Source organism: Peromyscus eremicus, chromosome 18 (assembly GCF_949786415.1).
Source record: "Peromyscus eremicus chromosome 18, PerEre_H2_v1, whole genome shotgun sequence".
Lineage (NCBI taxonomy): Eukaryota > Metazoa > Chordata > Mammalia > Rodentia > Cricetidae > Peromyscus > Peromyscus eremicus.
Genome location: NC_081434.1, coordinates 1,923,677 through 1,938,534, shown reverse-complemented (window position 1 = coordinate 1,938,534; position 14,858 = coordinate 1,923,677). Strand labels below are relative to the sequence as shown.

The window sequence follows — 14,858 nt, the reverse complement described above, 5'->3', positions numbered from 1 at the left end:
CATCTCCCCTGTTCATGGGACAGGGGGGCTGGACAGGGTCTACACCTCCTGGAGCTTTCTCAGTTTTCACTGGCTGGACTACAGGAATTTGAGGGTTCCTGTGACTGTATGGAAGTGGGACAGAAGTCTGGGGACACAGAATGAGAACACCAGGTTGAGCAATTGTCATTCTCATTTCTTAATTTTTATTTTATTATTTGTGTTGTGTATGTGTGCGTGTGTGTATGTGTGTGTGTGTGTGTGTGTGTGTGTGTGTGTGTGAGAGAGAGAGAGAGAGAGAGAGAGAGAGAGAGAGAGAGAGAGAGAGAGAGATGTATGTGAGTGAGCACTCACATGCCACAGCACACATGGAGGTCAGATGTGTGAGGTCAGGGGACAATGTTCCTGGGTCACTGCTCTCATTCCACGGTGGGTTCTGTGATCAAATTTGGGTCCCCGGGTTTGAGGGCAAACTCCTTTACCTGTTGAGTCATCTTGCACCCCCCCCCATTCTCATTTTCTGGGGCCCAATTTAAAAGGAGCAAAAGATGAGGGTCGATGGTTGAGATGTACCAGATTGTCTTCTGAGCCAAACCACTGCCGTCCCTAGTTCACCAGGGCCTGCTTGCCAAAGACCACCACAGCTGGGCGTGTTGATTTTTGACTGTCCCTCATGAGGCAGGGACAGAAGCTCCTGGGTCCTCATCAGAGGATCCAGCCACTCCCAGCCAATTACGGGCAATTCTGCCCTAATGTCCTCAGGGCCTCAGGGAGGGGCTAGAGAGTATGAACTGGGGAGCACTGGAGGACGGGGGCCCATCTAAGCAGGGGAAACCATCATCTGTGTCTAGGGTCACCCACAGTCCTGCTCATAACCACTTACCCGTGCTCTGTAAGTAACTCTAACAAACTCATTGGTTCCCAGGGATAACCTTGGTGGAATGGAGCTTTGGTTTGCCATTGGGATATTGCCTCAGTGGTGCCCTCTGTGCTCTTCAGAACACAGCCCAAGGGAAGCAGTTAGAGAGATGTTGTCCATACAGCAAGGTCTGAGCCAGCAAGGCCTCACCCCAGACTCCTGGCTGACATCACTGCCTCCTGCTGCATTTATTGCCATTTCTGATGGACCCCAGATTAAGACTTGGTCCCTTTTTTTTTTTTTTCATTTCTGGGGGCATTTATGCCAGATCCTGCAACACAAATTGCTAAACAGTCTTATTAATAAAAAATCCAGAGCCAGATATTGTGGGGTGAAGGCTGAAAGATCAGAGAGACAGAACAAGCCACAGAGAACCTCACCTCGTCAACTCCTCAGCTGATCCTGTTTCCACGAATCCTCAGACTGAAAGCCTCTGAATCCTCACCCCGAGCATCTCAGTTGAATTGCCTTAGTTCCTGTCTCCTCACGCCTTATATACCTTTCTCCGCCCAGCAATGTCACTTCCTGGAATTAAAGGCCTGTGTGCTTTCTAAGCAAAGGCATGAGATCTCAAGTGCTGAGATTAAAGGTGTGTGCCACCACTGTCTGGCCTCTATGTCTAATCTAGTGACTGACTCTGTCCTCTGATCCCCAGATAAGTTTATTAGGGTACACAATATATCACCACAAGATCCTGTTCCCAAATTCTTCAACCAGTCATAGCATTTTGGCTGGTCGCTGGGGCCTAATATCTGTGATCTGCAGCTTTGTCTGTAGTCTGGCTTTTTTCTTCAGCCAGATTCAACTAACTGCTTAGATAGGGCTTTCCAGGGGATGGCCTGGTCTCTGTCCTGCAGCTCTTAGGAGGAGTTCAGCCTGCTGCAGGATGGGCAAGCAAGCCTTCACTACCATACTGTGCATGAGCAGAAACAGAGTGTAAACACATAGTCCAGCTCTTGCTGAGACTGGGAATCTGCTGTGCTTGGGCACAGCTTTGCACGTTGCTGCTCAGATCCACTCCATCAAACCCAAGGAATAAGGTTGAGATGAGGCCACAGACATTGGATACAACTTTCTAATCATGCTGAGGCTGTCAGAGAGATCCAGGGGGTCCTCATGTCTATACACACACAGTGAAGACTGGGGTTCAGCAGCTAAGCAAGGCAAATACCCCTCTGCTAGAGATCAGGGAGGAAGGTTTGGGTAGGTCACCACAGATAATAAGCAACCATCATGACCTGTTAGGGTAAGAACTAGTCAGGCTGGAGAGATGGCTTAGTGGTTAGGAGCACTGGCTGCTCTTTGAGAGGACGTGAGTTCAATTCTCAGCACCCACACAGCAGCTCACAACCATCTAAAACTCCAGTTCCAGGGGACCCGACACCTTCACAGACACATGTGCAGGCAAAACACCGATGCACATAAAAATAAGGCTCTGAATTTAATTTCTGCTATACTCAGAAATTACCTCAAATCCAGAGCCTTATGAATTCTGAGCACGGGTTCCATACTTAGTCCATGATCCTCCTGTTGTTTTGTTTTTGTCCTGGTGTGCAGCTGAGGATGGCTTGGGACTCATTAAGGATGCCAGCCGGCCTTGAACTTGCCTCTGTTCCTCAAGCACCGTCATCATCATCTTTAAATAGATGTATATATTTAGATTTATTTATTAATTATGTATACAGTGTTCTGCCTGCATGTGTCCATGCACGCCAGAAGAGGGCACCAGATCTCATTACAAATGGTTGTGAGCCACCATGTGGTTGCTGGGAATTGAACTAAGGACCTTTGGAAGAGCAGCCAGTGCTCCTAACCTCTGAGCCATCTCTCCAGCCCCGTCATGATCATTTTTTAAGAGATATAATTTGAGGTCAGAGAGATGTCTCAGTTAAAAGCACTGGGTGCTCTTGCAGAGGACCCGGGTTCAATCTCAGCACCCACATGAAGGCTCCTAACACTCTGTGTAACTCTACTTCCAGTAGACCTGAGGCTCTCTTCTAACCTCTGTGGGCACCAAGCATGCATGTGGTGCACAGACAGATATGCAGGTGTGATGTATGCATGTGCACAGACAGATATGCAGGTGTCCTGTATGCACCTGCACAGGCAGATATGCAGGTGTGTTGTATGCATGTGCACAGACAGATATGCAGGTGTGATGTGTGTATGTGCACAGATATGCAGGTGTGATGTATGCATGTGCACAGGCAGATATGCAGGTGTGCTGTATGCATGTGCACAGGCAGATATGCAGGTGTGATGTATGCATGTGCACAGACAGATATGCAGGTGTGATGTATGCATGTGCACTTATGGAGGCAGCTGTTTCCCTTGATTTCTTTCCACCTAATTTTTAAAGCTAAGTCATTCTTTGGCAGTTTCCAGTATGTCTGTAGTGCATTCTGGTCACACTCATTCCCCCTCATATGCTCCCCTCCCACCCTGTTCCCAATTCTACTTCCATACCTCCTGTTTCTGCCACTATAGACAGGAAATAGGGTGAGAGGAACAGTGAAAATGACCTTCAGCAAGTCTCTCACGGACACAACAATCACAATAATTCACACGATGAAAATCTGAGGTAAGAGCCAACCAGTGGTGGCACTTGCCTTTAATCAGAGGCAGGTGGATCTCTCCGAGTTCAAGGTCAGCCTGGTCTACAGAGCAAGTTCCAGGACAGCCAGCTACACAGAGAAACCCTGCCACCAGGGTCCTAAATTCCTCTCTTCAGGGTCTCTGTCATACTCTCTGTCTCTGGTACTAGGGCCCGAACTCTACTCAGAACCTCCATCCAGCTATTGTCTGTCTGTCCATCAATAACTCTTCTAATAAATTTATCCCCAACAATCCATCTCAGTGTCCCCTTTAACGTCACATCTGAGACCTTCCAAGGGGTGACAGACAGATGGACAGACAGCAGAATGGTGGTGGCTCTGATGAGAGTTCAGCCCCGTGTGGCAGTCTCAGAGGGGTCCTGGTGCTAGAAATTTTAATGTCAACTTGACACAAGCTAAAGTCATCTGAGAGTGAAGCCTCAGATGAGAAAACGCCTCTGTAAGATCAGGCTGTAGGCAAGCCTGCGGGGCATTTCCTTAATCAGTGATCGGTGTGGGAGAGAACAGCCCATGGCGGGTGGTGCCGCCCCTGGGCTGGTGGTCCTGGGTTCTATAAGAAAGCAAGCTGAGCAAGCCAGTAAGCAGCACACCTCCATGCCCTCTGCATCAGCTCCCGCCTCCACATTCCTGTCCTGTGTGAGTTCCTGCCCTCACTGCTCTTAGTGAAGAGCTCTTACACGAAACTTTGAGTGAAATAAACCCTTTCCTCATCAAGTTGCTTTGGTCATTGTGTTTTATCACAGCGATAGTAGCCCTAGCTAAGACAGTCTCAGAGAAACGGGGAGGTTTCAGGTAGTTGGTAGTCCAGCATGGTAGGAAATTCTTCAGGAGGAATGTGGGACTCTGAGTACACTGCAGATGAGGGACACATTTACTTAAGGTGTACTCATTTCACAGGCTGAGAGGAGGTATATCACCATCAGTAGCCACAAGTAGCCCTCTGACGTCCTCAATCAGGTGATGTGAGTGAGATCTGTAAACTAACTTGGGGAAGTGAGAAATCCTGCACCTGGGGAGCCTGTTGGGGTTGGGTGGAGGCAGTTAGAGATTCCCTGAGAAGCCCTTGGCAGGGGGCTTGTCATTTCCTTCACAAAAGGGAGTCTGCTGTGCACATGTGGCTTGAACAACATATAAGAGAAAGAGCTAAGTGGAAGCCCACACCTGTGACCCAGCACTAAAGAGGTTCTGGACTCACAGTATGCCCTTTGTAGACCCCCTTATGAAGAAGTGGGGAGAGTGTTGCTGGGTCCTAAGGGCTCCCTCAAGGAGGGGGTGAGAAGGCGTGGCATCAACGACACAGGGCTACATAATTTTAAAGCCAGGCAGTGGTGGTGCACACCTTTAATCCCAGCACTCGGGAGGCAGAGCCAGGCGGATCTCTGTGAGTTTGAGGCCAGCCTGGTCTACAGAGTGAGTTCCAGGATAGCCGGGGCTACGCAGGGAAACCCTGTCTGGAAAAAAAAATTAAAAAGAAATAATTTTAGATGGCTCAGAGGTTAAGTGCACTGGCTGCTCTTCCAGAGATCCTGAGTTCAATTCCCAGCAACCACATGGTGGCTCACAACCATCTGTAGTTAGATCTGGTATGAAGGCAACATGCAGGACGAACAATGTATACATAGTAAATAAATAAATCTTTAAAAAAATAAATAAGTTTGGAGTCACAAAGAAAGAGACCACGATTTCAGTTAAATGACAAAACAGAAGTTCTGGTCAGAAGGTCCCTCTGCTCTTGAAAGCAGAAGAAGACACAGGACAGGAAGTGCACTTGGCTGTCATTTTAACACAGGTGGTGACTGCTTTTTTCCCTTTAGCTAGGGTCTGGCTTCACAATCGTTTGTGATTGGCTAGTTTTTTTGTTTGTTTGTTTGTTGGTTTGTTTTTTGTTTTGAGACAAGGTCTCTCTACATAGCCCTGGCTGACCAAATGGCGGGCTGGTGTGTAAACTTAATAGAGAGGTGGTGGGAACCCCTGGGCCTTCGGCTGTCTCCTCAGTCCTTATTCTTCTCAGCTGTGAAGGTCCTGCCTTTTTGGGTAAAGGTCTTAGTCACCAGCAGGGAGAAGACCGTCAGCACCCACTGACTTGTACCGGCTTCCACTCACGTATTGCCCCAAGACACAGCCTCATCTGGCCGGCCTCCTGAGCCCCAGACATCTGCTGTAGGCAGAGGAGGGCCTGGTCAGAAGTCACAGAGGGCCACCAAAGCCAAAAACTATATGGACCGCTTCATGAATTTGTCTGTCATCCTTGCTCAGGGGTCATGCTAATCTTCCTCATTGCAGCTTCAGCGTCTATACTGCTGAAGCTGCACACATTTGTTTCTTTCGCATGGCTTAAGGGGGACCTGCTCTCTGAATCCCCTTGGCCAGTCAATTGACCTGGTCCAACGGGAATGTTAGGTCTCCACCCAGGCCAGCAATTCTAGTCTCTTGACCAGGAAGTGTTTTCTCTCAGAGACTTAAAGAGGTGAGCCTAGAATCATGTAGGGTCCAGCTCAGATATCGGAGCCCCCCACCCCCACCCCCTCGTGCTTTTGGCAACTTTGGCCTCTGGCAAGGATAAGAGTCCCGAGAATGTGGCTGGATTTTAACCAAGAGGTAAACTGGTTACTTTCCTTGGTTATTTTTACGCTAAATTGCCTAGCCAAGTCTTATTTCCTGTTTTTAACACACATGCACACACACTTAAGAATAACCCTGGAACTATTCGTACAACAGCCGGTGAAGTGGGACTAGGGAGCCCTTGCCTGGTTTCTGGAAAGAGATGTAAGGATGTAAGGGAGAAGTAAAGGCAGCTGTTATTGGCTCTGTGAGCCCCAGGCCCAGAACCCAGAGAAGCCAGAGCTCCAAAATCTTTTTAAATAGCCAAATCAGAGTCCAAGAGACCTTCCTGATGGGCTCACACGGCAGCCATCTATTGGGGCTCTGTTGTGTGACATTTTGTTTGTGTTCTGACAAATAAAGCTTGCCTGGAGATCAGAGGGTAGAACTAGCCACTAGTTAACCATAGAGCCGGGCCATGGTGGTGCACACCTTTGATCCCAGCAGTTGGGAGGCTCATGACTTTGATCCTAGCACTCAGGAGGTAGAGACAGGAATATACGGTGTGTGGAGACAGGGTCTGGGCCCCCATTTTGTCTGAGGATTTGTACAGTTGAGAAGTGTCTGTTGGCTGCTGCTCTGATTCTCTGATCTTTCAGTTTTCACCCCTGATATCTGACTCCGGGGTTTTATTGATAAGACTAATTAGATTCATGCTTCAAGACTCCTCATTTTTCTTTGGCCTCTAAGGCTGGTCTCTAAATCAGTGACCCCAGGGTCTGCTTTGATAGCTGCAAGAGTGTCTTAAATCATCTTGATATCCCTCCCACATGGCTTTCAGATACAGAGAAAAGAGATAATTAGCCATCTTTCAGTTTTTATTTTAGAACAATAGTGGACTTGTCTCTCTTGGGTATAGAGGGGCTGCAGTGAGCGCAGGGTCTGCGGTCTGATATTTGGGCATCATTTTCTTTCTTTTTTTTAAAGATTTATTTATTTTTTATGTGCATTTATTTTTTATGTGCATTTATTTTTTATGTGTATTTATTTATTTAATGTGTTTGGCCTGCATGTATGTCTATGTGAGGGTGTTGGATCCTCTGTAACTGGAGTTACAAACAGTTGTGAGCTGCCATGTGGGTGCTGGGATTTGAACCTGGGTCCTCTGGAAGAACACCCCCTCAGCCATTTCTCCAACCCCTGGGCATCATTTTCTTATCAAGAAGTAAATCATTAGTTAGAGATAGCTGTCTGAATAACAGAGATTTCTTTAAAATATATTTTATTATTTTATGTGCACGGGAGTTTTGCCTGAATATGTGTCTGTGAATACCCCATGTGTGCCTGAGGAGGCCAGAAGAGGGTATCAGATGCCCTGGAACTGGAGTTATGAATAGTTGTGACCCACGTCCTCTGGAAGAACAGCCAGTGCTCTTAACCAGGGATCAATTTCCCCAGGCCCATGAATGGTATATAGATTTAGGCCTCATGATTGGAGCCAGGTATGGTGGTGCACGCCTTTAATCCCAGCACTTGGGAGGCAGAGGCAGGTGGATCTCTATGAGTTCAAGGCCAGCCTGAGCTCCATAGGGAGTTACAGGACAGCCAGGGCTACACAGGGAGACCTGCACTGTCTTAAAATAATAAAATAAAAATAACAGGGCTGAAGAGATGGCTCTCTGGTTTCTCTTTCTTCCACTTTTCTGTGGAGGCCAGTTGAAGATCTAGTCATCAGGGATCATTTGGACTTGAGAGGAACCCCGGCCTTCTTCTGCCATTCTCTTACCCCTTGTTCCATCTACATGGGGATAAATCAAAGGCCTTGTCTAACAATGGCTTCTCTTGAAAGCAAGGAGGATATTTCTCCTCTGTGTTAACACTCCTCTTTGTAGATTGAATATTGGTTAGAATTTACCAGATGGGGTCTCATTTCCATGGCCTCCCTGAACAAGAGAGCAAATGATACCCCTCAGTTACAGGACATCTCAAGAGGTACCCCACAGTCCCCTGGGACTCAGTTGACCTTGGAGGAAAGGGGGTAAAATATTCTTCCTTTAATCCCTCTGACCACATCAGTATAGGACGCCAAGTATAGTTATTGAGCATTCAGAGGGTCAGTTACACCAGGCTGTTACTTTGAATTACTGTGCGATGTTTTTATAAAGCTTGAGCAAAAACCAAACACTTTTGATTTGTTTATTTGACTCTTAAGCTCTTGTTGCTGTTCCAGAGGGGCTGAGCTCAGTTCCCAGCTGCTAAGGAACATTATTTTAAGGTGTGTTACTTTTGTTTATGTTGCATTTGTTTAACTCTGTGAAGCTGTGTTACTGTGCCTGTGTAAAACACCTGATGGTCTAATAAAGATCGAACAGCCAATAGCAAGGCAGGAGAAAGGACAAGTGGGGCTGGCAGGCAGAGAGAATATATAGAAGGAGAAATCTTGAAGAAAGGGAGAAGAGATGGAGGAATGATAAGAAGTAGGAGCCAGAGAAGGAGGAGGACTCTGGGGGCCAGCCACCCAGATACACAGCAAGCCACGGAGTAAGAGTAAGATTTACAGAAGAGAACAGGAAAAGCCCAGAGGCAAAAGGTAGATGGGATAGTTTAAGTTAAGGAAAGCTGGCCAGAAACTAAGCCAAGCTAAGGCCAAGCATTCATAATTAAGAATAAGCCTCCATGTGTGATTTATTTGGGAGCTGGGTGGTGGGCCCCCCAAACAAGTCAAACACCAACAGCAATACCCAGCACCCATGGCCAGGTATCTGGGAGTCAAGGGGCACACGGCTGCTTGTAACTCCAATTCTAGGGGATCTGATGCCCTCTTCCAGCTGCCGTGGGCACCCAAACACACATGCCAGACACTCATACACACGTACATACATATACACACATCAGCAACAAGATAAGTCTTTAAAAATTAAAGGATGGACATTGACTACACCCTCCTTAGCTTTAAACTAACAAGCAAGGGCCACTGAGATGGCTCAGTGGGTAAAGACACTTGTCACCAAGCCCGATAACCCAAGCTCAATCCCTAGGGCCGGTATAGTGGACAGCGAGAATCAACCCTTGCAAGCTGTCCTGTGAGTTCTACACAGGCACCGTGACAATGCTCCCAAATAAATAAATGCAAGAGGATAATCCAAAGATTGCACCTTCCCCCAAAGAATTTGAAACAATACTGTGGTCAACAGTGGTTTCAGGATTGGCAAGTCCGCTCACTCAAATGTGGAAGTCAAGAGGGTTCAAATACATGCTGGTCTGTATTGACACTTTTCTTCGGATAGATAGAAGTGTTTCTCACCCTGACTGAGAAGGCCATGGGAGCCATTAAAGACCTTCTCAGAGAGGTTATCCCTCCTTTTTTGGGTTGCCTAAGAACATGCAGAATTAATAATGTACCTGCCTGTGTTGCTGAGATAGTATAAAAGATAAATGTTCAAGAATCAAACATGTCTGCGGTAAATCAAACAGTGAAGGGGAAGATGAATAGGAATCTCACTTATACAACTTAAGTAAAACATAGCTTTCTGAACAGATGAAGATAGGTTTCTCCTGTGTTCCAGAATCTAATCAATATTTAAATCAATAGTTATATGTATAATTCAGCTATCATTTGCCTTAAAATGATATATTGGGAAATGTTATCATTTTTACAGAGAAAATATCTTCCAGTTTCAAATAACCCTGGACTTTTGAATTATAACCTGTTTTTATGTTAAAAAAAAAAAAAAGTCTGTGTTATACTGGTTTTGTGTGTTTTCTGTCTACCTCCTATAATAAGGGAAGCATTTTTATTTGTTTGTTTGTTTGTTTGTTTGTTTATTTATTGGTTTTTCAAGACAGGGTTTCTCTGTGTAGCTTTGCGCCTGTCCTGGAACTCACTCTGTAACCCAGGCTGGCCTCGAACTCACAGAGATCCGCCTGCCTCTACCTCCTGAGTGCTGGGATTAAAGGCGTGTGCCACCACTGCCCGGCAAGAGAAGCATTTTTTAAAGTTTATTTTGTTCAGTGATAGGATTCTCAAATATGTAGAACAGTGCTTGGTACAAGGTTGGCACTTGTATTTGTTCAATAAATAAATTAAGACACTTAAAAAAAAAAAAGAATCAAAAGGGTCTGGTAGGATGGCTCAGCAGTTAAGAGTGCTCTTACAGAGGGTGAGAGTTCAATTCCCAGCACCAGGGGCCTAACACCTGCTGTAACTCCAGTTCCAAGGGACCCAGCACAGTCATGGTGATCTGCCTGCCCCAGCCTCCCAAGTGCTGAGGTTACGAGCATGTGCAACCACACCTGTCTGGGTAGATTTAGGGCTATTAAAGCAATCTTCTTTTTTTTTTTTTTTTTTTTTTGTTTTGTTTTGTTTTCCGAGACAGGGTTTCTCTGTGTAGCTATGCGCCTTTCCTGGGACTCACTTGGTAGCCCAGGCTGGCCTCGAACTCACAGAGATCCGCCTGCCTCTGCCTCCCAAGTGCTGGGGTTAAAGGCGTGCACCGCCGCCGCCGCCGCCGCCGCCGCCGCCACCACCACCACCGGGCTAAAGCAATCTTCTTAACTCAGAATTTCTATTGCTTCATGCTCACTGTTGGTTGGTTAATTATATGCTTCTGAAATTTGTGCATGTCATCTAAATTATCAAATTCGTTGGCAGACAGTTGTCTGTAATACTCTCTTATAATCCTTGTAGTGAGGGGAGGGGTGAAGACAGGGCCTCACATCATAGCCCAGGCTAGCCTGAAACTGATATACAGCTCAGAGCAATGTCAAACTTTCAGCAATCCTGCCTCAGCCTTCAGTATGGTGGGGATGTAGGCATGAGCCGCTAGGCCTGGCTTTCTTATAGTCTTTTTAATTTCAGTAAAATAGGTAATAATGTCCTTACTTTAGTTCCTGATTTAAGTCGTTCGAATTATTTTCTCTCTCTTTCTCTGGGGTCATGTAGATAACAATGTGTTGATGTTCTTCAACTGTTTAAAGAGCAAACTTTTGGTTTTGCTGATTTTTATCTATTGCTTTCTGACTTCCATTTCCACTCCAGTATTACTTCCTTCCTCATCTACTTGTGGGTATAATCTTTCTTGGGTCTTTTATGTTTTGTTTTGTTTTTGAGAGGGCCTCGAATCGCTGCAGAATCACTCTGGTTAGAACCTGCACTGAAGGATGTCGCGAGAGTGGGCATCCTTCCTTGTTCCTTCTTTGAGGAATTATAAATTTTTTAATAAAAAGGAAGCATTAAACTTAAGATAATAATAAAATTGTCTACAGGAAATGGAAACCATGGCATACACTCCTGCAATGCACAGAAGGGGCACAGGAGCATCACTCCAGCCCCGACACAGAAGGGGCACAGGAGCATCACTCCAGCCCCGACACAGAAGGGGCACAGGAGCATTACTCACTCCAGCCAGGGCAAGGCCATCTTGGATTACAGAGCAAGATCTTGTCTCCAAAGATGACCGCACCAAGGATGGAGTAAAGAGGAGGTGGAGGAGAGGAAGAGGAGGGAAAGATGGAAGGGAGGAGAAAATAAATTATAAGGATTGACGGGGGGGGGGGGGTGTGGACACGGGATGGGACGGGACAGAGTCCTTCTGTGCAGCCCTGGCTGTCCTAGAATTTGCTTTGTAGACCAGGCTATCCTCAAACTCACAGAGATCCGCCTGCCTCAGCCTCCCAAGTGCTGGATTAAAGGCGTGAGCCACCGCCGCCCGGCTCTTTCTACTTACATGTCTCCTTCCTTCCTTCCTCTCTTCCTCCCTCCCTCCCTCCCACCCTCCTTCCCTTCCTTCCTCTCTTCCTTGCTTTGCCTTTTCTCTTTTATTTCCTTTTCTGGAGACAGGATCTCACTAAGTAGCCCTGGCTGGCCTAGAACTCACTATGCAGACCAGACTAGCTTTGAATTCACAGAAATCCACCCACATATGCCTCCTAAATACTGGAGTTAAGGAGGTACAGCACCATGCCGATATTTTTTTTTCTTTTGTGATCAATTGAGTTTAAAGTTGTTTTCATGAGCGTGAACAGAAAACCTACCAGGTTTGTGTATTTGTTTGATTTTTATACTGAGTCTCATGCAGTCCAGGCTGGCCTCAAACTCCACATCCTCCTGATCTTCCAGGTGCTGGGATTATAGATGTGTACTACCATGCATGTTTTATGTAGTACCAAGGATCAAACCCAGGGCCTGCCACATGCTAAGCAAGCACACCACCAACAACTGAATTGCCAGCTCTTTTTTTTGTGGATTTTTGTTTATTGGCTTGTTTGAGACAGAGTCTCATTCTATAGCCTCCATGTTTGGCCTAGAACTTTCTAAGTTGACCAGCCTTGGGCTTGAACTTATTGTGATCCACTTGCCTCTTGCCTCTGGCCCCTGAGTACTGGGGGAAACAGGTGTGTGCCACCAAGCCCAATTTTTATTTATGTTTATATACTAAAGTTTTGTTTTGTATCCTGTTAAATTCACTGGTTCTTTTTTTTGTTGTTTGGCTAAGATTTTATTCATAAAATATTTTAAAATAAATACTGTTCTATATTTTTGTTGCTAGTTTATGCTATTTTTAAATTTTTTTCATCATCTTAGAACCGATAATTCCATGACAAAAAAAAAAATCCGGTAAAGTGGGCATGGTGGCACATGCCTTTAATCTCAGCACTCGAGAAGCAGAGGCAGGCAGATCTCTGTGAGTTCGAGTCCAGCTGGTCTACAAAGCAAATTCTAGGACAACCAGGGATACACAGAGAAACCCTATCTTGAAAAAAAAAGAAACAAAAAAGTAAGAATATTCTTTTTTTTAAACATATATTGTGTGTGTATGCATGCATGCCTATGTCAGGACACAGACATGGAAGACAGAAGACACTGTGTGGAAAGGAACGTGTTCTCTCCTTTCATCATGGAGCCTCAGGGATTGAACTCAGATCATCAGGCTTGGCGACAAGTGCCCTTTACATTCTGAGCCATCTTAGTAGACCAGATACTCTTTTTGATAGATTTAAAGAGAAACTATTTAAATGGTATACCCTTCTTGTAAATGGAGACAACAGTGCCCTAGGGATTCTCTAGGGATTTGGGGTCTAGGAATTTGAGGTATCATGGGACTCTTCTGTACTCTTGTTTCTTTCCATTTTGGCTGTGAATCCATGGAGACTTACTCCCTAGTTTATTCTGTAATTGTTCTCAGTTGTTAAGGGCCACTTCTGGAACAGAGAGCAGTAAAAACTAATAGGGATAGGACCCTGGATGCTGTCCTCTAGTCTGCCAGAAGTGAGGAACATATCAGAGAAAAATTTTAAGCCATAAAGATAATTTAGAACTTGTAATATTTTTGTTTATTTTGTTTTTATTTCTAAGACAGAGTCTTGTTGTGTAGCATAGGCTAGCCTTGAACTCATAATCCTCCTGCCTCAGCCTCCCAAATGCTGAGATGACAGGCATGCATCCTCACACCTGGCTGTGCCAGATTTAAAAATCATTGATGGCCAGGCAGTGGTGGTGTACGCCTTTAGTCCCAGCACGCGGGAGGCAGAGGCAGGCGGATCTCTGTGAGTTCAAGACCAGCCTGGGCTACCAAGTGAGTTCCAGGAAAGGTGCAAAGCTACACAGAGAAACCTTGTCTCAAAAAAAAAAAAAAAAAAAAAAAGAAAGAAAGAAAGAAATCATTGATGTCTGTCCTTTCTCTAATTTGGGAACTAGTGTTATGCCTGAATCCAAGAAGAAGTCCAGTTCTTCATCTGGTTAGACTCAGTGTCTTATTTGGGTTTCTATCAGTGTGAAGAGACACCATGACCACGGCAACTCTTATAAAGAAAACATTTAATTGGGGTGGCTGAGGTATTCAGAGGTTCAGTCCATTATCATTGTGGTGGACATGGCAGCATGCAGTCAGAGGTGGTGCTGGAGAAGTAGCTGAGAGTCCTACATCTTCTGGGCAACAGGAAATGGACTGAGACACTGGGCAGTATCCTGAGCACAGGAAACCTCAAAGCTGGTCCCCAGTGACGCTCTTCCTCTAACACCCACTCCAACAAAGCCACAGCTCCTAATAGTGCTGCTCCCTATGAGATTATGGGGGCCAATTACATTCAAACTACCTCACTCAGTGAGTCAGGGCTGAGCTGATGAACATGTTTTATCTGTGTCTCATGTTGAAATCAGAAAAAGTGAAAAGTGAAAGTTTCTTTGAGTGAGTCTGATGTCAGTCAGAGGTTCCCTACCAGGATTGCCAGCCTTCTGCCTTAACCTTCTCCAAAAGATACTGAGAACCTTTCTCATTTCATCTACAGATCTAGGGCTAAACCTTAGGACAAGACAATATGGTAGGATGGACAGGTATCAGAAGGAAAAAAAAAAGTTTGTCAGTATGGGACAAAGGTGAGGAGGACAGAGTCTGCTCCAGGAAGAATTGGTAAATATTTGTAAATACCAGATCCTTCACTTTTGGAAACCATACACAGCTTTCTGGCTTCCTAAGGATGCGGTAGGGAGAAGGTGGGATTAAAACAACATTCACTCGAATCGTGAAGACACCAAAGGAAATGAGATGTTTATACTACCTGCTTCTTTTAGCTTCCCCTCCAAACCAGTGAAATCCCTTAACTTTTTTTTCTCAATATGTATTGTTTTTTCTAGACAAATTCTCTCTGTGTAGCCCTGGCTGTCCTGGAACTTGCTCTATAGACCAGGCTGGCCTTGAACTCAGAGATCAGCTGCCTCTGCCTCCCAAGTGAAAAGGCTGGAGAGATGGGTCATTGGTTAAAAGCACTTTTGCTGCTATGCAGAAGACCCAGGTTTAGTTCCCAGA

At 45.6% G+C, this 14,858-nt stretch overlaps 1 pseudogene; it reads right to left on the bottom strand.

The window, feature by feature from the left end:
* Window positions 1-5,724: 5,724 nt before the first annotated feature.
* On the bottom strand, window positions 5,725-5,825 carry LOC131895411 (U6 spliceosomal RNA; annotated as a pseudogene).
* Between the last annotated feature and the right edge of the window lie 9,033 nt (window positions 5,826-14,858).